The following is a 19344-nucleotide window of genomic DNA, read 5'->3' on the forward strand; positions in this document are numbered from 1 at the left end:
TGCTTTTAAATAAATCTGGTGTTTAAAGTGCTGGTTATGGCTATTGTTCCAAGAGAAGTTGATAAGGTCAGAGCACAAGCCCCTAAGACAGAGGAGAGTTCTATTTGGGGGTGCTGCAGTGCACAGGCACTGTGAACATGGGTAACGGTGGAGAATTTTGAAGAATGGTGGAGTAATGAAATGAGTTAACCTGTGAAGTGGGGAAATTACCAGACCTTCTTGTCTGAGCAAGTGTCAGGATGTGGGGGAGTACGGAAGCAGAGGAGGGAGAAGCAGAGGGGAGAACATATGGATGTGTCTTCTCTTGCAGTCAGAGTCTCCCATGCAGGGGAAGGTCACAGTGCTCTTAAACACAGCAAATGTGATGCATCTGTAAGGCAGACAATTGGAATAATCCACTAAAAATTGTCTGCATGTATGGAGATTTAAGCATTTGTATATACAAACACAAAACTTTCACTTGTGGTAGAGGGTTGACCAAAATTGTATTTAATTTTATTTCCTTATTTAGTTGAGAATATATGATTCACATTCAAGGTCCAACAGAAGCTAAACCCATCTAATTTAACTAAACCACAGTGGGTGTCTGTCACATCAAAAGTGCATGAGTAACTGATGGGACATGGCAGGGATCTACTGACAACTCTTCTCAGTGCTGACCTCAACAGCAGCTCCTCCTGTTCAGTAGCAGGGATAGATCAATGCTTGAATTTATCATCTTCAGTTTAAACAATAGCAGTATTTCAAATATTTTCCTGAATACTGTACTTTCATATAACCAGGTTTTGAGGAAAACAAAGGATAGAGGATTTATTTGAGGAAAAATGGTATTTATCTTAATGAAATGATTTCTAAATTAAGCTAATTTTTTAAAACACGATTTGTAGCCATGCAACATGGAATTCAGTTGTCTTTCACTAATAGTAGCCACTAAGCATTCCCTGACTTCTATGTAGACAATGGTTTCCCTGGATGTCATTTTAGCAAAATATTTGTGTTCCATCTTAACTAAAGGTGTGCTAGAGTCCTGTTCAACAGCCTAAAGGTTGGTGTAAAAGCTTTGATGAATGAAAATTAACTGCTTAAATAGTAGACGAAAGCAAATTCACTTACAAATTGCTGGAGCTGGTCACTTTTTTTATCACCGTGGAACACAAGTTTCCAGTTTTCTTTCTTCATATTAACAGAACAATCTCTGGTTTAGAGTGCTACTGTAACCATTTTAAGTTTGAATAAATGTGCATGCCACAGGCAGGCTGAAGTCATTGGGCTCGGAGGTATCTGTAGGCTCACCTTCTTACTTGTGCTGACAAGCAGCTGTAATAAGTCCATGTGCCATCTGTTCTTTTCAACTGACCATGTGAGAAAATTTGCTTTCAAAGTGATTTTACTGCTTTGATCCCATTCCTCCATCTCTTTTACTGCTTCTTACTTTCCATTCTCTATTACTTTTCATTGTTTACCAGTATTAATCCTTCCTTACCCTTGATATGTCCCCCAGGGCTCTTATTCTGTGGGTGGTGAGCACTGTCCCATGCATGAAGCTCCTTTTGTCATCAGGGGCTGACTGATGAGTTTTTTTCTGAAATCCCATGAAAGCTCAGAAAACCATCTCTCTTGTGTGTCCCTGTAGAACAACCTTGACACCTACCAATGAACTTTTTAAATGTGTTTTTTACTCTAGGTATTGATGTGCACTGGGGCAGTAGCGCATCCAGGTAAGAGTGGCAGAGAGCTTTTCCTGTGCATTTCAGGCTCTCTCTCTGTGGATCAGGTGTATCAGATGCCATGTTCACCTGGCAGTATCCTGCCTCTTGCAGCTTCTGACTGTTGGAGAATCAGTAGCATTTCAGGCTTTCAAAAAAATGAACGGAAGACATGGCTGGACCCCTAATATTATTTTCAGTGTGTCTTGGGGTTGATCATTCTCCACTGCACATTCCCACAGGAAATGTCCTCAGCTTTGCTCATAAGCTCACATAATTGTAGGCTCTGTGCCATTCTCTTTTCTGATCCTGCAGAATGGAAAATGGCACTCTGCCTTTCATCTGGTTCTTCCTGGAAATATGAAAGGTAAAGTAAGATGGGCACACATGATTCCACCCCGAAGAGTTTGGTAACCTTGAGTTGTTAGAAAGTCTGATCAGTGAAGATACCCATGCCAGAACCTGATGTTGCAGGAAAATGACATCTTCTAGGTAAATATTTTAGCCTTCTGTCTGTCACAGATAGACCTTTCGATGTCTCTTATAATTGAAGAGGTATTGCTTCTCTGTGGTAAGAAAGAGACAAAGGGCCAGGTTTTCTTCTTGGGCTGTGTCTAGATCTGTGCTCTCTGTTTCAGCCTGTATGCCTTGAAATACTTTCCTGAATGGAAAAAGTCAAGTTTGCTATAATGGCCTGAGATGCAGCTCACAGGTTCAGTCTTTCCCCATTGCTCCCCTTTCACCCAATTTAAAGGTGAGCTTGTGTCCTTCTGCTCCCCTGGGGGATGGGCTGCTTCCAAGCCAGTGCAGCAAATCACCCAAATGTGGGGTCCCTCTGCCTCTAATCACTGAGTTTAATTTAAACCAGGAAATACATTTAAACCCCCGACCTCACTCCTCCAGAGATACAGCCTATGAATGAAGCAATGCACAGATGTGACCTCAAAAGTCAAGTTTCATACTCAGAGGCCAGTCCATTCTGACATTGTCAACTTGCAGGTAAACCAAAGAGTAGCTACAGGACTGGACAGTCACTTGGATGTTGACATGTGATAGATATGCAAAGGTGATATCCTCTTTGCTGACCATAGATCAGTCTGCCAAAACTCCATCCATGCAGGGAGCATCCTCCTAGACTGTATCTCCCATTGATATTTGCAGGGCATGAAGCAGTTCCTCTCATATCAGAGTGTATGAAGCACCAAGATGTGCAGAAATAAGGATGGATCTGGCAGAGGCAGCTGAGGTTGCTCTTTCAACAAAGAATTTTGAGACTGTAAGTGTCACCTCTCAGTTGGATTGTAAATGGAAAGAAACTGGGGGCCAGAGATGTCCACTAGCCTGTATGCAAGGTCACATATTTTTGGTGTGAGGAGGTATTAATAATACTTATAAATAATATTTACTTTGTTAAATTTATGGTAAAAATATCTCCAGGTTTACCTAGAGGGGACATATAACCACACAAAGTCATAATGTATACATTAAAAATACTCCTGGCAAGTATTGTGTTTGCTGTGCTCTCACTGGAGCTCACTGACATCTGAATTAACTTTCCAAGGAGGAAGACCACAGGCTAAATGAACTTCTGGCAGGAATTTCATTTGACTCAAAGGCTGGAATGTCCAGGTGAAGTTCTGTGGTGATACAGAGAAGCCCCCACTGCACAGGGTACCACTTTTGTTATCACTATTAGGATTCACATCCAGGTAAAGAGAGTCATAACCAACCTAAATAAAACATAGATGGTCTCTCACTGTGTATGACTTACAGAACTTCATTTCAGGTGAGGTCCTCTCAAATGCACAGATGAGTGATTCCAGCCATGTGCTGTGAATGTTATACCCTTTAAAAAGGTCTTCTTTGAAACACATCAGAATGTAGAAGAGCACCCCAAGTACTCAAATATCTGGGAAACTGGCTTTAGTATCGTTTGACAAATCCTCTCTGCTGAGCTAAATCAGCCAATTAGTCATGCTAATGCTTGTTAATGGCATTTCTGTTAGAAGAACAGTGTAATTTGGCTCTATTTCTAAATTCTAGCAACACGAAGCCCCAACATGTATTGATCCTATATTGCAAATGAATGATGTTTCTACGCTGCTGAAACTCAAAAATGTGTGATTGGTTACACCTTGCTACCATCTGCCAAGGCAGCAACTCGGTAGGACTCTCACACTTTCCAGTAAAATTTCATGATACGGATCCCAGCAGAGACCATTAAATCAAACTTCGTACAGGCACGGTACTTCTCTGAGAAAAACAGAGCAGGCCTAAAGAAGCACCAACATTTGGCTTGTGGGATCTGAACCTATTAATTGCACTGGCATCTACCTCCTCTTTGTGCTCAATTATGAGCCCATTTTGAAAGGACAGTTTGTCTTTAATGGGTTAATGGACGCCACATTAACAGAGGAGCTACAACACGATAAACAAATATAGTTTAATGCACCCTACTTTGAATACAGAGTTCATATGTATTCCAGACAAAAGGCCAAACAAATTTACAACACTTCATGCATTTCTATAGCTGAGCATTTTTTACTGAAGGATATGTAAATCCTGCACTAATCAGAGGTTCTGGGATTCCAAATGCCACTAAAGGTTATGACCTGAAGCCCTGCTAATAGATGACTGAGGGCGTAGACTAAGTAGTTCTGAATGACAGCAACCACAGGGTGTTTTGCATGAAAAGTAACCTCTAATAAATGACCTCTGCTTTTTTCCTTTCAAAGCTATGACAGTAATGAATATGAAAGGGGGAGCTTTGTACACACCGGGTGTTATTTACACCTAAACACTGCAAGAGTCTGGATGTATGTGAGGGTTTCAGTTCTGCTGAAAAAAGGAGGAATGGGTGTTTTTGATACCTTAATAAACACTGCTGCACTTCTGCTGGCTTCATTAATAATCCCTTTCTCAAACAGTGGTACAAAACAACAAGGTCATGCTATTAAAGGGAGTATTTCCTCCTTCATTGTGTGTATGTGTGTGTATATAAATATCTGTATGTATGCATGTATGTAGATATGCTTACTGGATGGATTACAGGCTTTATGTGAAATCTCCTGGATTGCTAGAAGCATTGATAGAAGCATTCAAATTTCTGCTGTTTTGTGACCTTTAGTTAGGCAGAACACTGTGTCTTTGGTGGTATGAACAAAGCAAGGATGGTTTTAATGGCAGTCTGTTCTCATGGATGATATTTACACTTGGACTTCTAGCAGTGAAACAGTTCTAAGATTTTTTTTCTTATGTGCAAGCAGAACCAGAAAATTATTTTTTCCCTTTGAATGATGGTGATCAATTGCTGAAACCATTCTCATCTTGATGGAGATCCTGGAGGGAATAGAGCAATTATGACTGAACTGCGCTGTCTGTGCTCCTACCAGCTCAGGATTGTTCCCAGATGCACACATTGCTTTGCCTTAGCCATTCTCCATGTAAACCACTTGCAATGCATTGCTTTGGGGGCTTGCTTCCTCTCCCTTCCTGGTTTCAGTGTGTAAGGGCAGACCAGGACAGGGCAAGGCAGGCAGGCAGGAGCAGGCCAGCTCCTCTGTGCAGCTGGGAACTGAGCCATGCAGGTCTCCTTACTGCAGCACCGACAGAGGGATTGTGTGGGGATAAAGGAAACCACAAACACCCCAAAACTGGGCTCACATCAGGGGCCCCTGAGCTGACATGCTGAGGCACAGGCTGTATATTTGAGACATGGAGTGCAGATGTGCCTGCCTGGGACCCAGCACCCTACAGCCAGCTCAGACGGTGCAGAGGGCACTGATTCGCCCTCCACTTCCCTCTGCCAGCTTCCACTCTGGGAGCTAGTGTGCTTAAATCCCATTGCAGTCTTTCCTGACAGTCCTGCAGGAGTCATACTGAGGGCCTGGCATCTTCTGGGTGCTCAGGTGCCAGTCATGCTGCTGAACAGCTCAGTGCTGTACGGTGCCACCACTACACGCTGCTGTGCACACACTGCCTCCAGACACGTCACACATGGCAGTAGGGTGGCTGTGACATTCCACTTGCCCCTGAACCCTGTTAGCTTCCCTGTATAAAGTCTGTTTATTTAGGATTCAAGCATGTCAGCAAGCAGCATGGGGCCTACAAAGAGCCTCTTGATAGCCAAATGCACTTCATACCCCAGGAAGCTTTTGTCTGATGCACAAGCTTTTTGCTTTTCTTAATATTATCCAAATATTTTTTCATTAGTTAATTTTTAATACAGGTGTTTTATGTGCAGAACATAGTTATGTTTGTTCAGGTATGACTGCCATTTTGTTAGGTGGCAATTTTTCCTGAGTAAGAAGACCAAAGCAGGTCTTTAAAATGCACTCCTCATAAAAAATTAAAGAGCTATTCTTTATTTACATATTTACACAACACTCAATCCATCGTGTAAAGCTTTCTCTGCCTTAAACCCAAATCTCCGGGGTGTACTCTGTGCCTGGGGAAATTGGATGGCTCAGAAAAATGATAAAGAGGTATCTGTCCATCCACCTATCTATCATTTTTTACACCATACTCATTACCATGGTCTCTGAGCTCCTATTACACGTATGGAACCTTTCCCATTTCGGTGCAGAGCTGGTCAGCAGAGACAGCAAAGCCATCATTATTTTCTGAAGAGTGCGAGCCTGGGGAAGGACTGGCTGCTCACTCTGCAGTGGCCGTTTGGAAGCAGCCAGTTTGTACAGAAGACAAATCCCTTTTATTAGCTGCCTGGGAAGTCCAGTTTGGCTTCTGGAAGATGCAGTTCAAATGGACTGTGTGCAGAGAATTAGCCTTGGGTATCAACATTGCTGCTCCCACGTTCACTTCATGTCACCTTGAGAGAGAGGCTACCTCTTCCCTGCCTTGCTGACAGCTGCTTACCAGGAGGCTGACTTCAACTCTGAAAAGGCATCAAAAGACGTGGCAACTTTAACTTAGATAGACTGTCCGAAAGACTCTTCAAATTAACAGAAATAGCAGCATTTCTCATTCTCTTGCATGTAACTATTTGGCCACTTTCAGGCCATGTCATGACACATTTGTCTCATTGTTACCCTGGGGTCCACCTGTTTCTTTGTAGAATTCACTTATTGTCTTTTGACTTGTGCTTCAATTTCAAGCTGTGGAGGACGGCAGCTTTTTATTAGGTTGTATTCAGGGCCAGCCATAGTGGGGGCCTGATCCTTGGCAAAGACCTGTGGGCATTCAGCAGACAAATATTAGTTAACAACGATCATTACAAAGAATAAAGTACATCACCACTCTGCAGCTTGCTTCAAGGCTGACTCTATTACAGCTGCTATTGCCATTGATTGTACTAGCACCATTAGACATCCTGTTGCCCATTTGTTTAATTTTTTTCACTCCTGTGCTAGGAGGAGAAGTTCCAAATCCATCTTAGTTTGCCTACCAAGTCTGTCAGACATACAGCAGCAGCCAGGAGCACCCTGTTCTCCCAGGAGGGCTGCTCCTGGGATGTAGCAGTGTGGCCAGGTGATAACATTGGGGTGTGTGTTCCAGGATCTGAACAGTGGATGGATGCTCCAAACAAATACATTCTTCTCTTTCCTCCCTTCCTATGCCATAAAGCAGCAGAACAGCAGGGAGAGTGATAATTTTGTTCCTATTTTATTGGTAAAGGGCAAAGTTGTCTGTCCTAAATCACCAGCCCAAGAAGAGACACAGAGCCTAAATGTCTGACTTGTCCCTTCTCTACTGCAACCATCCCACTCATTCAAGCATCCCTCTCATCCTAGCCTGGCTCAGGCATGCTTTAGTCTGCTCCTGGCTTTATTTTAGAAATAGAAGCAGACTTCATCAGTCAGTCATCAGGAGTGGCAGATGGCCTTCAGTTCATTAAATGAGTCCAAGACTAAAAGAGAAGATTGTGGTTTTGAAATAAATGTAGGGGGAAAATTATAAACTGTAAAGGAAGAGCTGGAACACCCCTCATGCCAGACTCAGAACAGGACTTTGCAGATCACCATTATCTGAAATTGGATGGGTTTGATTCAGGCTTTCCTGTTCTTCTCTTACAGAAACCTGGCACAACTATGGGCCCCCTCAGGAGAGCCAGGACAAAACTCAAAAAGGTCTGATTAGTATAACTTGAAATGCTTCATGGAAATGTTTCAAGTTTGACAGATTTGTGGTGGAAGTCTGCCTTTTTTTCCTGGTCAGTTGGCGGGACCCTGGGCTTCTGGCCACAAATTTTGGATTCCTGCATACCTGGAATCCCCTTGCAGCCTTGGAGAACCTTATTTTGGGACTGGTGACTGACTGGTACTCCAAAAAGAGTCCATGGGACATAGTACAGTACTTAAAGCATTTTATTTTCCCTCCCTTTCTTATTGCTGTCTTATAGAGGCAACAAAAATTAATTTTCTAATAATGTGCAATAGAAATGCATTTTCTTTTAAAGATTGCAGACCAGATTTTCATCTCTCCCCAACCAGCATAACTCAATTGATACCTTTGATATATGCCAGCCTAAGGAAGAAATTGGGCAATTTAAATTTTAACTTCCTCTCTTAGGAACAATCCTTTCATTCCTGAAATCTGCAGATGAAGAATGAAACTCTAAAAAACCTGCTCAGTCTCACCATGGCTTGACTGCAGGACTCTGACAGCAGCAGTCTTGCACTGCAGAAAAGAGGCGATTAAAAGTTTTACTATCCATTTTATCATCTCGGTTTTTACAATAAAGAGAGCTGCCATTGTTTTAGGATTATTTTACTTATGTCTATTCATTTTGTTTCATTGTCTTTACAAGTCTCACTCTCATTTCGTGCTGCTTTTGGTTCTGCCCTTTTCAACTCCTCATGGATGAGTGGGGAAGGACGAACAGACCGGCCAAAAAATTGGGTAGGGAGAGAGTGTGGAAACAGCTTCCATGACAACCTCTTACTTCATTTGGGAAGAATGAGAACAACACTTTTTTTTTCCTCCCCTCTCTATTTTTACAGTGCCTTTGCATCTTACAGGTACACTAGAGCATTGTTACTTACATGATCAAGCTGTGCAGCAATATCCCTCACAGACTGTTTTTAATGGTCTTGGGAATCAAGGCAAAGGTATGGTCAGCATGCTGAGACCTGGCTGGAGAAAGCAGAAGGGAAGTATTTTTAGTCTGGAGTTTGGAAGAAAGTCAGGGGAAAAAGGCTGTCAGTAGAGACAATGGGACAAGAGGAGACAGGAGATGGAAAGGCAGAAAGCAGGGGTGCAAGCAGATAACATTTTTAAAGTCACTTTCATACAATAGTGGAATTGCTAAGGTTGGAAAAGACCTCTAAGATCAGTGTGATAAACCTCTAACCCAGCATCACCATGTTCACTGCTAAACTATGTCCCCAAGTGACACATCCATGTACTTTTGGGGTATTTTAAGCAGCTTTGGTAGTTTTTAACATCTCAGTAAACAAGTATATTTATCATTAGATGCTTAAATTATTTCAAAATTCAGTGTATTGTAGCTTTAAACTTTATGCCTAAAAATTATCATGCTTGACCTTAGAGGCTTTTCCTTGTACAGACAAGAAAATTTCCTGAAATACTCAGTTTGTGGGGAGAGAGAGGATGGTATGTTTTCCAGGCGTCATGCAAGTTCAGAAGTCTTCCAAATTAAAAACACAGCAAAATACTGAAAATTTGTTCTGGGAATATTCATTCCAATTTATTAAAGAATTAGGGTCCAGCTGTGCTTACTTTCCACAACAGTTTGCTTCTGGGACATTTTTCATTTGCTTTTCAAGCAGTTTCTGTATCAGAAACATTGTTTTAAATGTCACAGTTGTCAAATCAATGAACTAAAACAGTATCACATGGCTTAATTTGAACAAGTAATGCACTTGGAATTTGAGATTTGGAACAAGAGGCTTCCTGATCTGTTCACTGTCCCTCAGCAGATGAAAACAGAGAAACTGGAGTAAGGTTAGGCTATGCCCTATCCCACAGAGCTGCACAGAAGAAGGAGGAGGGGAGGACATTTGTGTATGTGTTTAACCTGGAAGTGCCCATCTACAGTGGAAGTTCAAAACACAGATAAAACCCCTGTTTTGTCTATAACTGTCGGTCTGTCTATCTATCTATCTATCTATCTATCTATTTATCTATCTTTATTTCTGCCACTGAAGCTTTTACCTGATGTCCATGTAAGTTTCCATGGATTTTGATTAAAGTTTAATGAGGTTCCTATCACTGCCTACAGAAACAAACAAACAAACAAACAAACAAACAAACAAACCAATAGGAAAAACTCTCTACTGGTACCAAGAGGAGTAATGTTCTTTTCTTTAAGGTGACAATCTGATACCACTGCAGAAAGAGCTTTTACCCACAGTTTATTTATAAACACACTAAGAAGTAGCTCAAAATGGAGACACACAGCTGAGGTACCCATAACCATAACTACATCTGATATCTAGGTAACCTGAGCTGGAGCCATGGCTGAGGGTTGTAGAGCAGTCCTTTCTCCAATTTTCCTCCCACCTAATCCAGTGGCTTGTTGTTCTCTGTCTTTTCTTCTTCCCCTGTTTTGTTCACAACTCTCCTAGCCCCCAACACTTGGTGTTAGTACAGCCCTGAAGAGCACTGGAGAACTCTGAAACTTTTGGGTTGCATCAAAACTTATCAAGTCCCTCCCTAAGCTGCCTTATTCTCCTTGTTGAGCATGGCATAAATCCACCAAGGACAGCTCAAACCATAAGGAAGTATGGGATGGTGAGATTGATGGGATATTTTCAGAATGGAATTTTGCTTCAGGATTTTTATTCTAAATGGATTAAATAGGAAAAAAAAGTATAAATACCTGGAAAATCAAACTATGAAATAGGATATATTTTTTGGTCAAAGAACCACCTTTACCCATCCCTCTTGTTTAACCTTCACTACATAAGGGCAAAAGAATTGTCTGGTTTCATAAGAAATATCTACTTTGTAGTCTGTCAGGTTAGGGTTTTTTCCTCTGGTGAGTATCAAACAAAAATAATGGACTGTGTAAGTGTGTTTACAGAGATGAATAGTTTTAAAAGAAGGATTTGAATAAGATGATAAGGAAGAGATTACAGAACTGGTTTTTAAATTGCAAAGATTTGGATTTATTTTACTTATCTACAGGTATCATAATCTTAAGTATTCATGCTTTCAAGCTTTCGCTTTTAGACATTACAATTAGAAATTTACGTTCAAAACGTAACATGTCTGCCAGACATCCTGGTAGATATTTGCAATTGGAAGTTGAAAAAAAGGTAGTGACACAATATGAGTATTGCTTAATTATGAGATGTTCATGGAAGAGGTTCTTTCACTAAGGAAATGTTGGGAACACATATTTTATTAACAGTAATAAGTATACTCATTGCAGTCACAAAGTTTCTCTGCCTCACACTAGTCACAGCGCAAGTTCATCCACTGAAGAATCAAGTTTGTATCCCATGACGTGAAATAACTGAATAAAGCCATCCATCATATCAAACTGCATATTATCATTTTACCAAATTTTCCAACTCTCGTCACCTACTTGCCCTACTGTAGTTAGTTATTTATCATCATTAATCCCTTAGCAGGAACAGACAACATTCAGGCTGGTGTAACACTACTTATAGAAAGTCTCCTGCCAGCAAAAATGGTGTGGTGTGCCAGGACTTTGTTCTGCTGATACAGCTCCACTTCACAGGGGTTGGGAGCTGCTTGAGAGTTCACTGCAGTCACAGGAAAAACAACCAAACCACTAAAAAGGAGTTTCGATACAGAATGTGGTGATAGGACATTCTTCTTAATTCAAGGTAAAACTCTTGAAGTTTGGCCATCAGTGGATAGAAAACACCATTAGTTCAGTTGTATTTAGATTCTGACGTTAATCCGTAAAGATAAAATCATACCAAATCTGGCTGAAATTGACTTCTTCCATTTCTCTCTATGTCTGCAGCTTGAACATGCCTTTAATTTACAAGAACATTTCTGCAAAATCTTCTATTTTTAGCAAGTTGTGCAATTTAGGTTTGAAAGGTGGCTAATGTTCAGTTAACTTTTTTTTATATATATGACTTTGGAGAACAGATCATCTTACTGAACTGGGAACTGTTATGAATGTGTGTTTGTGCATTGTGCATTCTTAGCCTGTCTCAAGGTAAAAGTCTTGAAAGGATTTTATATTTCCTAAATACGTGCCTAGTGATTAGATCACAATAAAGCTGAAAGGATCATAATATGCCTATTATAAATTATTATGTTTCAAAGGAATTATTTTTGTTAGTGGGTAAATATGCACCAGTGCCTTAGGGAATAACAGAAATTAAACCATGAAATGTATATAACCTTGAAGGTCTGAGAAAAATCCAAAACACCAACAAAGAAGGCTGAAAATTTGGTCTGACACCATCTTTATGTAACTGTGCTTCCTTTACATGCCAAAGTTTCTGAATTGTGTGTGATTTAGCTTAGTACAATATAAGGGCAGCCTTTAATTTGGGATTATGACAACATGTGTTAAAGGACAAAATGTCAGCCAGATTGGATTTTCAGCTTTGAACACACTTGAGGTTATGGTTTTAAGTCAGTGCTTAGCTGTCAATCTGACAAAGGACTATTTTTTTCTGTTGGCATATTTAATTACATAAAACCAAATGCTCAGATGAGGGAGAAGAACTGGTAGAACTTTTTTCAGCGGCAGATCTAGGGCTGCCTTAGCACCCTGCTAAATTCCAGGCTGGACCTAACTCACAAGGTAGTGGCTGTGATCAAGAATAATGGTTTCATTTGTATCTGGCAAGTACAGTGCATATAACTTTTCATTCCTGACATGGCACAATTGTTCATGTTTTTGACACTTTTGGAATACATGGTATTTGAATTTGCAAAGAAAGTTCAAATCAGTGCAGAGTACTAGGGGTCTTAAACCATGTGTTCATAGTCCTGTTGCCTGAGCAGGGATCCAGTCAGTCTTCAGCTAGGGTCACTATTCTGTTTTTTACTGATGCAGATCTCAGTACCTGAGGGGCATACTTAGCTAAGTAAGCTCCTAATAAGGAGTAACATCTTCCTATGTGAAGATAGCCATGGCGTACATTTGGGACTGGCAGTGGAGGTGCCACAGCTCTTTAGGAAGGGGGCACAAGTCCAGACTTGGAAGGTTTCTGGAAGGGTCCTTCTTCTGTAATGGTTTTTCCACTTTGGCTTTCTAGGTTCTGATTTTACTAATCTGAAACTCTTTTCCCATGCTTAGCTAGGCAGTCACCTCCTTTGATGGGTTTCTAGATGTTTCTTAGCAATGGGATTGGAAGAGCAGTGTAAGCCATTCAGTTATCTAGTTACATTTAACTCTGGACATTATGAACTGTCTGCTTTGAGAAGGAAAGAGCAAATATCAAGGAGTTCCTTCACCACACATCTGTCAAAAGGGGGCTGATTTCATTGTTCAGACTGCCTGAAAGCTCTCATGCACAATGACATTATTTCAAGCCCAGAACATAAATTCAGGCAGGATAAGAGTTAGGAGAAGACTATTTACTGAGGTGAAAAGGTTGGTCCAGCCCTCTGAACTGGTCCAGCACTGACTTCTAGGCCCTTAACTGATTCCTCTGAGACCTTGCAGGTGAGCCAAAAAATCCACTTGAGTGTGATGCCTTAAGTTTTAGCTTTCATACTTTCCAGAGTCTGTACTGCATTAGCATCTAACTCTGAACTTCATATAAAGTGTTAGCAAGTTCTCTTCACAGGGTAGTTAGAAAAAACAATCCTTTTCCAGCCTGACAGCCAAGAACACCATTGCAGCTTCAGGCCCAAAAGGTATAAACAACTGCAAACTGATGAGAGCAATCTGGGAGGATGGGACTTCATAACCAGAAGCTGTAATTGGACAATTAACCCCAAAATGTAAATGAACCAAAGCTTATAAAAGTGTAAAAATATGTGATCCATCGTCCATCTTGGGTGGAGCCACGGCCAGGCTCTTGTACTGCCCAAGGTGAATCCTTTAAAGGCCTTTTTAATACCTACTTTATTCCTTTAACTCTGTCTAGCCTCTCAAGAGGCTTCCAGGTAGCCAATGGCTAATGTGGGGCAAAAGGCCACTGAATGCAGGTTTCACTTGATGCCTCAAGAGGCTTCCAGGTAGCCTCTTGAGGCATCAAGTGAAACCTGCATTCAGTGGCCTTTTGCCCCACATTAGCCATTGGAATGGAGAGTAGCATGGAGGAGGTGAGGTACTGATATCACGATTCATCATGATATCATGATTCTGTCTGCAGTATCAAAGTCTGTTGTGTGCTGATATTATATCAGTATTTTCAGTTCTGGGGCTTTTTTTTTGTCCTGGCCTTCATCAATGTCTCTCCAAAGAGCTGGGGCAATCATATCTCTGTGACATTTCTGCTTTGACAGAGAGGATAAAAATGAATGGACAGTATAATTGTCTTCCTGCAGTTGGCCACACTCATCTCTCTACCCAGGAGCTCATCAAAGTAGACCAGTCTGGCATGGAGTCAGCGTCAGTAGGGTCAAGAAAGGGAGTGAAGAAGTCCCATGGCAGGGGTATCACCAGTTTCCCAGGCCACCAGGAAAAGCTCCAGGTGCTTGAACATCAGAACTGGAGTCCTCCTGCAAGAATTCTAACACCTGAGTTACCAGAGTGCTGCCAAACACCACACAGAACAGGCAGATGTGCTCCTGATGGATCCACATGAACCAAAGCAAAAATCAATGGCTCTGTGGTACCTTGAGGTGCTGACACTTGCTTCTCTTTCATATCATAGCATAAACTGAAGGAATTTGCTGTTGTGCCAGTCAGTAGAGCAATCACCAGTCAGGGAAGGCAGTTTAAACTAAACTATAATAATGTAGGCATCAATATTAGTCTTCTTTTATTATAATATTGTATTATATAGCATTCTTCTGTGTTTCTTAAGAACATACTTTGATAGTTTCCCTACATTGATCCCAAGATCACGTGGTTTTTCCATTATACACCTAGACACTGGATGCTAAGAGAAGAGTTCTGCTCTGAAAAGCCGTACCTATAAATACTCTTCATTATTTTTCTATTTTGTGACCTTGTTTCCAATTTTGTGATCATCTCAACATCCATTTCGATGGAGAGAAAATACATTTTGCTGGAGTGCAAGTAATTTCCTTTCTCTCTTTAAAGTTAGTCTGGCAACAGAGAGGATTTGAATGGACAGTGGGTGCTTTGTTTGACTTGATTACAGCTGGAGGTGGACAGTCTTCTGGTGTCCACAGCGTGAGATGGGGTTTTGATGGCCAGGAAATGTGTATGCTCCTTCCACCAAGCCAGTCGGTTTAGGGATTACGGCTACAGTACATAAACAAGTGGAGAAGACTTGTCCATTGCAGGCAAAAATCTATGCTGAACTCTTGGAGCATGAGCAAAGAGGCCTCACTTGTCCTAATTCAAATACTACCTGATTCTTGGTGAACTTCTGCAAGTGTTCTTTTCTGTTGTGTGCTGGAGATGCTTAAAAGACCCCAGATTTCTTGAGTGTCTATACCTAAGAGAAAAAAGGTATGTGGGTGTGATAAAGTTGCCTAAACATCCATTTCTAGTGTCATGTTAGGCTCTGGGGACACACTACAGCAGCCTTCCAGTACCTAAGGAGGGCCTATAAGACAGCTGGAGATGGATTTTTTACAAGGGCATGTAGTGACAGGACAAGCAGCAATGGCTTTAAACTGAAAGAGGGGATGTTTAGATTAGATATTAAGAAGAAATTCTTTACCTTTTGTGTGGTGAGGCACTGGAACAGGTTGCCCAGGGAAGCGGTGAATGCTCCATCCCTGGAAGTGTTCAAGGCCAGGTTGGATGGGGCTCGGAGGAACCTGGTCTAACCTGCCCAGGGCACTGGGGTGGAACTAGATGATCTGTAAGGTACCTTCCAAACCATTCTGTGATCCAATGCTCTTCACCACCTACCTGGCAATCAACCACTTCTCTGGAAAGATATGGATCTGCAACTTGTATGTAATCTCTTTCAGATCATGAAGATGTTTTGGAAATCCCACAGCATGTAAAATAGTGATAGAAATTTATGTTATGTCAGTAACCTCAGACTTTCTTATGGTGTTTAACAGGGGGAAAGGCTAATGGGAGATTTGCCATTATGCATGAAACATTTATATACCTTACATTTAATATCCTCAGCATCCTGAGGAGCATGAAGCATTTAGTCCCCTTTTTCTACCTGTGAGAACTGGTACATTACAAAACTTTTTAATACTTTATTTAATGCCTCTGGGGAGAGCAGGTGGCAGTACTGAACAGCTTCACAAACAGGAGGTCCATTAGCAGAGGTCATGACTCCACAGCACGCCCTTTCCACCACTGGCCTTCCTCTGTCAGCAGGTCAAAGTTTACAGGCATTTTGGGGGCCAAGGAAAAGAAGGATTGTTTTTTTCTTCACTGTCTCTCCTCCCAGGGGCCTGCTGAAAGCTCAGTTCTGACAGCAATTACAACTCCTTTGGCCTTTTTGGCACAGGGATGTGCTGTCAGACGAGGCCTGGAGTTTGGATTCTCCTGCCTGTTCCTGGAAGAACAAAAACATGAGTGAAGACACTCTATCTGAAAGACTTGGGGAAGCACCAAAACAAACACAAATAATTGAGGACAGACTCACAAAGGCCCAAACCGCATGCATTGTAATTCTGCTGGCCCAGCACACGATATCTCATCACCACCTCCTCTGTCTAAATAAAGCCATTTCCCGGCGAGGATGTCTGGCCCAGAAATGTGCGGGCACAGGCTGGGGCGTGCTGTGCTCGCCTCCTTCCTCTGGCACTGGGGGTCCAAGAGAGGCTGCTGTGAGGAGCCAGGCCCGAGGAAGCAGAACCCCTCCCTCTCCCCGGCCTGCGGACACCGGGAAGAGCAGCACTCCTGCAAATCTCCACCCGGGCTGCCCTGCCCGCAGCCGCCCAAAATGGAGCGCAAAGGCAGATGTCTTCCCCAGCGGCACCAGAGTTAGTTCAAGGCAAGTTCTGTCTCCACACTCATTCAGCTCCCGAGAGGAAGGAGCGGGCTCCTCTGCCGGGGAGAGCCCGGCTGTGCCTGTGCCGAGAGGGGCGGCCGAGGGGCGGCACAGGCCGCGTCCCCCGGCCGCCGCCTCAGGACCCTGCGGGCGCGGGCAGGGCCGGGAGCGGCGGGGACAGTCCCGGCGGCGGCCACACGGTGTCACCCGCGCCGCTCCGTGCGCCCGCCGCGCCGCGCCGGCCCTGGGCAGCGCGACGGCACGGCAGGAACGGCTCGTCTCAGCTTTATTTTATTTTTATTTTATTTTATTTTATTTTATTTTATTTTATTTTATTTTATTTTATTTTATTTTATTTTATTTTATTTTATTTTATTTTATTTTATTTTATTTTATTTTTTACATTCCATTCCTACTTTTTTGTTCCTTTCCTTTCCTTTCCTTTCCTTTCCTTTCCTTTCCTTTCCTTTCCTTTCCTTTCCTTTCCTTTCCTTTCCTTTCCTTTCCTTTCCTTTCCTTTCCTTTCCTTTCCTTTCCTTTCCTTTCCTTTCCGTTTATTTTTTTCATGTGTTGTGTTTCTTTTTGTTTTTTTCTTGTTGTTGATGTTGTTTCTTTGCTTTGTTTTGCTTTGTTTTGTTTTGCTTGTTATGGTTGTTGCTTTTTTTTTTTGCCTCGGCCCCAGTATGCCTCAGTCACGGCCAGAGCTTTCAGGGCTAGAAAGGTAAACCCGCCCCAGAAAAGGTAAACCAGAGGACAAACACAGGGTCTTTGGTGCCTGTGGGACAGTCACAAGGGGAAGAAGACACAGGTTCCTGCTGGTTAATAAAGTTTATTCACAACCTTAATTCTGGTTTATTAACTTTAGGTATAACAAGTTGTGCAGTAATTGTGGTTGTTAAGGGAGCACCAGGCAGTTTTTCCTAGAGGGTATCAAATTCTGTGTTATTATTATAGATGCATTAAATCTCCATTAAAAGGCTTTCTGTAAATGTTTCAAGGCTATGCCAGATAGAAGGGTACTTCATCTTGGTTTCCAAATGGAGTATTATCTATTTTAAAAACCTTGCAATAACAGTTACCTTATTGGTCTCCCATCAAAAAAAATACGGTGGTTTACAAACGCCTTGTTTTTTGGGGAAAAGAAAGACATAAATTGAACTTCTGTGACTGCCGTATCAGTCATTAGCGAATCTGGGTTCAAATGTGCACTCTCTATAGAGCCTGGCCACAGTCTTTCACAGCCTAGCAAAATAAGGAAACTACAGGATGGAAACTCAATGAGCCTAACTATTCTGCTTCCTTTTATTTTTTTTCTCCCTTTCGAATAAATCACACTCTTTTGAAGCTGCTGCTTTTCTTTTGCGGGCACAAACCCCTCATCTTTTAAAGTCTGTCTTTCAAGCTAATTGTTTCCACAGGCCAAGCAACTGGCAAAAGGCAGCTCCAGCCTATCTCTATATTGTCTCCCCAGGACTGTTTATAGGAGAAATACACGTTTATACAATAGACGCCACTGTTTAAAGGCCGGCTAGTGAAGGAGTATTTTTAATGAGATTAGTTAATGGGTTTGTTCAGTGCCTCGAAGGAAGTGTTCAGTGCTGGCAGGGCAGAATTGCTGTGGTGGAGCCCTAAGCCAGAGGCAGGTATTGGATGGGCTCCCAAGGATTTCAGCGGTCTCTGAATGAAGGACTCAGCGACAGATAGAAGAAGTTGAAAAGTGCAAGCAGCAGCACGGAGAAATAAAATGGAGAGCAGCAGGACAGATGCAAGCGAAGAGCAGTGATGTGTGAGCCTCCGGAGGTGCTATTTATGTTTGCGGGGAAGGTCTGTGCTATTAAGTTTCAATTTGACAGTAATGTTTTAACAAACATTTTAGAGAAATGTGTTTGCAGGAAAGATTAGAGATACCCAGATCTCTGACTGCAGTGAAGTATCAAGTGAAGCTCAGCATCTTAAGGGAGACCTGGAAAACTTGAAATTAGGAAGAAAAAAAGGATTGGGCAAGATTTTATGCTATTTTCGCAAAGGCAGTAGGGTGAATGATGTTGTTCCTGTGGTATTTCAGACCTATCTGAAACTGAATCTACCTGAGTCTCATGTATGTTTTTCAACCTGCTTTTTGCATCCCAAGAATTCTAAATCCTTAAAAAAAAAAAAAATATATATATATATTTATATATAGTGATATCTAACTAGATGCTTTAGGATCCAACTCCATCACTCTCCTGGCAGTGGTTTTCACTTCTTTTGTTGAGGCCAATGTTCTGCTTGTGCTCTCAAAGCCAATATGATTACTTACCCAAGTAAGACCTAAATATGTGAATCAGCATGGTAAAATGTGTCCCGGAGTCTGTAAATGGAAAACGTTTGCTCCAATAGGCAGGGCTCTGTCTGGTTTAGCTCTCAGCTCCATTAATATGTCCATTACTTAAATTAGTGAGATAGCAGGCCTGCCCTAGAGTAACAACAACTCCGCTATCCCATTACGGGAGGCCTCCATGGCTTGTTTTTTCCCCCATTCAGCAGCCTGTGCAATGTGTGATAATGCTGCTGGTGATACAGCCACGACTTATTTCCAAGGAGCAGGATTTTCTAAATGTGTCCACTAGATAGCACAATAAACTTCCTTCTTTTCCCGTTGAAAAACTTTCTCTCCCACCCAAAGAGCCATT

The sequence above is a fragment of the Agelaius phoeniceus genome, chromosome 1 (assembly GCF_051311805.1).
Source record: "Agelaius phoeniceus isolate bAgePho1 chromosome 1, bAgePho1.hap1, whole genome shotgun sequence".
Classification (NCBI taxonomy): Eukaryota; Metazoa; Chordata; class Aves; order Passeriformes; family Icteridae; genus Agelaius; species Agelaius phoeniceus.